The sequence below is a fragment of the Mus caroli genome, unplaced genomic scaffold, assembly GCF_978045245.1.
Source record: "Mus caroli unplaced genomic scaffold, Mus_caroli_1 scaffold_7, whole genome shotgun sequence".
In the NCBI taxonomy this organism is placed as follows: Eukaryota; Metazoa; Chordata; class Mammalia; order Rodentia; family Muridae; genus Mus; species Mus caroli.
The window spans coordinates 63,577,584-63,582,655 of record NW_028227262.1 but is presented as its reverse complement, the minus strand read 5'-3'; the positions used below and the strand labels follow the sequence as shown (position 1 = coordinate 63,582,655).

The window sequence follows — 5,072 nt, the reverse complement described above, 5'->3', positions numbered from 1 at the left end:
TTCACTATCCAGGGCCCATGTGTGTCCCAGATGTTTAAGAACATTTTCATGCTATCACATATTTATTTCAAAGGACAGGGATCATTAGACCATCAGGTACCCATGGGGAAGGAACACCAGATCCCCTGAACTGGAGTTAATGGTTTTAAGCCTCCATGTAGGTACTGGAAATTGAATCCAGATCCTGTGTAAGAGTAGTCATTGCTCTTAACCACTAAGCCATCTCACCAGGCCCATGCCTCTGTCTCTGGAGCTGTCTTTGGAAGCCCTGACCCTACTGAATGAGGAGAGCAGGAGGCCCAGGAAGGCAAATCCTGAACTTCCCTGACATCAGGCCGTCTTGAGAGGCCTGCAGCTGAGTATGAAGCTGACACAGATGTCAAGAGTCAATACGTCACTTGGTTTGGACAGTGGCCTGGATGGAATGGACAGGGGGCAGATATGGATGGCTGAGTTGTCTGACAAGCACAGGGAAGCAGGCCTGAAGAAGGGATGGTGCTCAAGAGGGGAGGGCAGGCTTGTTGCAGGGCAGTGGAAGAAAGGCAAAGAGCACTGTGTGGGACCAGACCATGGACCAGAGCATGGTCCATAGTCCCTGGTGATAAGATACTTGAGTTTGGAAGTACTCCATGACTTGGCAAAAGGGACTTCAAGAAGATAAATGGGCCTGTGGCAAGGCACGTTGGCAGGATGACAGTCACCCATCAAATCCCTCAGAAGAGAGATCTGTGACCAGAATGAAATGACAGGATGAAGAGTAGCCCTGATGCTTCCTGCATGTCACAAGTGATTGTATGAGCGAACCCTGGACACCTAAACACCTAACAGCACTGCTGTGGTAGAGATGAAACAGCATGCAGTCTGGCAATGTACTGGAGACTTGTAGGATGGAATGACTAGGCAGGATGGGTCCAGCCTCAGTTGCAAGATGTGACAGAGGAGAATTAGAGTCTCCAATTCCACATCCTCTTTCTGGACCCACAAATCCTCCAGAGACTCACACTGGCCCATAGGCTGAGTCTAGCTAGTGCCAGCAGGGACTACCTATGTTAGTCAGGCCATGAAAACCATCCCACAGCACCAGTGGCCAGTGCTGGCCCTCTGTCAGGAATTGTGTAGACAGCATCAGAGCACTTCATTTGCCCTCATTCTTTTTTTTTCTTTTCTTATTTATTTATTTATTTATTTATTTATTTATTTAGAGACAGGATAGCCCTGGCTGTCCTGGAACTCACTCTGTAGACCAGGCTGACCTCGAACTCAGAAATCTGCCTGCCTCTGCCTCCCAAGTGCTGGGATTAAAGACGTGCGCCACAATGCCCGGCTTGCCCTCATTCTTCACTGACCATCTAATGGGCAGGAATACAATGAAAACAACAAAGACAATTTTGTGATTTGTCCACCACAATCTCTGGGTTATTTGTTCCCACAGCATAGTAAACCAGAGGCTGACAGACACACAGAGAAAGATCACAACTCATGTTTTTGAGCAGAAGGGAGTGGGTATATGAAATGAATTAGAGAAACATCCACAAGCCATGTGAGTATGTCCATGAAGGATTCACCTGTCTTCTGGAAGCCCATGCTGTAGTAGAGAGTCACAGCACCTTGCTGCAAAAGGCCAGTCACAAGGACAACATCACTGTAACGCTGGTCCCTTGCAAACTGGAGGACAGTTCTGGTCAGCTCTTTCGCTACCCCCTGTCCTGGATGCTGTGAGGACACAGACAGGCGAAAGAGCTGCAGCTGCTTCCTCCCTAACGGAGGATCCTTGACTGGCCGAGCAGCCACTGTACCCACCACCTGCCCCCTAGACTCAGCCACCCAGAAACCTGAGCCACGGACACTCAGGTAGGACTTGGTGATGTCAGCCATGTCTGTGTGTAAACATTTGGACACATAATTCTTCCAGGGCTTGCTGGCAAGGAACCACAAGAATAGGAACAGAAAGAAAATGTATACAACAGCCAGGAATCAGGAGCCAGACACCAGGACTATGGCAAGGGGCACCCCAAGTAAGAGCAGGAGGGTTCGGGGCAGTGTCAGCAAGTGGCGGAAGGCAGTGGGTATATGCTCCTCCATGCCCCTGGAGAACACATCCACGACCCGTTTGTAGTCCCTCTCCTGGAACTGGCGGATGTGAAAAGAAGCCATGGGAAAACTTCGTCTCAAATCTCAGCATCCATGAGAGACACCAGATGTTTATATTGCTGCCTCGTAGGCCTAAAGAAAACAAAGGAAGCCAGATGCATCTTCTAAACCTCTAATCAGCACCCAGCTCCCAGCTTCCAGCCTCGCAGGTTTTCACAGCCACCCAGGAGGGAGTAGAACACCAACACTGGGAGAAGGTATCAGTTTCCAGTACATTATACCCCAGACTCCTCCCCTGCAAAGTCACAGGAACCTAGGCATGTCAACTCTGAGCCTGTGTGTGCGCTCATCTACTGACCACGGTAGTGCAATAACTGGTTTCCAGGGTGAATTGGGGGATTCAATACTGCAAGCTTGTACAGTCAGTCCTCCTTCCACCTCTCTCCTTACCAAGTTACAGGCTCCCTGATCTGTGGGACATGGACATGGTACCCTGTGGAAGGAAGATGTGGTTCCCAGTTGTGCTTCCTCTTCAGGATTTATAAATACCAGAATCCCACTTTCCCAATAGTAAGTTTCAGTAAATCTTCTTCCCCTGGCTAGAAAGATTCAATCCACTAACAGACAAGGGTCAAGCCAAGCACCTACCCTCAAACACCCAGGAAGGCTGTGGACTCTAGACCCCCACCCTCAGAAACACCAACCTTGTCTCTCTGTCCTCTGAGCTGCTACTACAGCCGAGTATCCAAAATGGCCACAGTCACTGATAACATCCAGAACCTGCCAGGCCATGCCCCACCTCTGAGGAATAGACGTGGCCTGGTGCCTCATTGGCTGGTTCCTGGATAATCATAAACCAGAGGTCAAGGGCTGGAATGTGACAGAGGAGAGAGCTTTTGTCCATTTGCTTTGTGATCCCCACAAGACTAACGTGGAGAAGCAAGCTCCACGATAGCTCTTACTCCTGTGGAAGGCTGCCATCTCTCTTCATGGCTTCTTCATGTTAAACCATCTCTTGCCCAGGATTCTTGGTCCTGCCTGAAGCCCAAGATGCACATGTTAGGTGAAGCTTGGGACAGTGCAACTCACCCTGGGCTCCCCTGGGTAGAGGTCTCAGTGGCTAGCACCTAGGTGTTTGATAACCATGGTGTAGGAGTGAGCTTGTGGTGAGGCAGGGAGCCAAAGTCTACCTGAGGTTGTGATCCCCACAGAATTAACCTGGAAGGGAGGGGCATCTGGGATGGCTCAAAGGCCATCACTCTGGTGGGAGGCTGCAGATTCTCTTCTTAGCCCTTCTGGCTTACAGCCTGTGTTTTATCATAGTTGGTCCTCCCCAATGCCCACTTTGGTCTCTGCATGCACCTGCTAGGAGGAAATTAGAACCTGAGCCACTCCCTTTAGACCTCACTTGTCACAAGCAAGAACCCAGGTCTGTGGGCTCCAGAGCCTCAGTGCCGAGTGTCCCCCTCCCCACCCTCCAAGCTGTGTCTGCTCCTTGGCAATGGGTGTGGGTGGTCCTCAGGGACCTGCTGTCCCCATTCTCACCTACAGGCTCTCGCTTACCTACCCATTGTTTGGTGGCCAGACCTGGACAAAGGGTACCTCCGTGAGCTCTAAGGGTTGCTCAGTGGTGGAGCACTACACACCATCCCCCCTACTGTCTGCACACAGCCCAGTTTAAAATGTGGACTGGGTTAATGATTTCAGATATTCGATGTGAATGTAAAAAAAAAAAAAGTTCCACCAACTGGGGACCATTCTAGTGCAAGTCATCATATTTGATGAATGTGTGTGTGTGTGCGTGTGCATGTGTGTGTGTGCATGTGTGTGTGTGTGTATGTGTGTGTGTGTGAGCCTGCATGAGCTCTTTGCCTTGAAGGACATTAAAATTCATTAGGGGAAACAAAATAAGACTGAAACCTAGTCAAGCAGCAGAGCAGGAACTTCTGGGCTTTCCCTGCCCTCTGTGTCTTTACGTGCACAGGGCTCCCTGGGCGTTTCTCAAAGCCCAGAACTCTAAACCCTGGGGAGACTTGAAGGTGGGTTAGACTGTAGACTTTCCTGCCATTCTGAGCACAGGATGAGCTTCCTTCAACCAAAACCGTCCTGAGTCAATCAAAGCTTCCTAGTCCCCTCTGCCTCAGCATCCCAGTGCCAGTGATATTTAGCCGATTAGTCTCAAGTTCACTTGTATTTCCTGAGGATAGGAAGTGTGCCTTTGCTGTTAAGGGTCAGTTCTTCGTCATCTTGAAAAGGTTTAGTCCCAAAGACCCCAGGTTGCTGGAGAGTCAAGCCATTGTGATCCCAGGGAGCTGATACTCTACAGATACTGATGGCCCCTGGCAACAGCATTCCTGGTAGCAAGAGTGTACATGCTCCCGGATGGATGGAGGTCCTCAGGGAGAAAGGGTGGGAGCACCAGGGTCCCAAGAGACCTACCATCATAATTCAATGTTGTTTGTACCTAAGGCAGAGTGTAAGCCACCATTACTTCAATAACATAAGCACCCCAACAGAAGTAAAGGACCACTGGGATCCCAAGAAAACCTACATAGAGATGCAGATGTAAGGCAAGATGAGGAACCCTGGCACCCCAAAAGAAGGGAAGAATATCATGCAGCAAAGAATAGAAGCACTCAGATAAGGATGTAGGACTTCTATGTATGCAGGAGTGAGGGCGTGGGCTCTGGCTACCATCAGGGTGTCCAGAAGTCCTGAGACTTCCTACAGTGGAGACATAAGCCACATAAAAGTAGGTTAGGGGTGAAGTGCTGGAGAGGTGGCCCAGTGATTAAGAGTGTTGGCTCTTCTGGCCTTATGGGCACTTCATGCACGTGGTGCACAGACATACAAACTGCTAAAGCACTCATATACATAAAAATAATGTATTTTTAGAAAGTAGGTTGCAAGGATATTAAGGCTCTAGAGTTTTGGAATTGGGGGTCCTACCTCCACCCCATACCTATCCTGTTCAGACGATT

At 49.6% G+C, this 5,072-nt stretch overlaps 1 pseudogene across 1 annotated transcript; it reads right to left on the bottom strand.

The window, feature by feature from the left end:
• Nucleotides 1–1,386: 1,386 nt before the first annotated feature.
• Nucleotides 1,387–3,735, bottom strand: LOC147003937 (N-acetyltransferase 8-like; annotated as a pseudogene). Its single transcript, XR_015047608.1, has 4 exons — nucleotides 3,659–3,735; nucleotides 2,796–3,129; nucleotides 2,450–2,584; nucleotides 1,387–2,223 (listed from the first exon to the last, which is right to left on the bottom strand). The product of XR_015047608.1 is annotated as an N-acetyltransferase 8-like (transcript).
• Nucleotides 3,736–5,072: the final 1,337 nt, after the last annotated feature.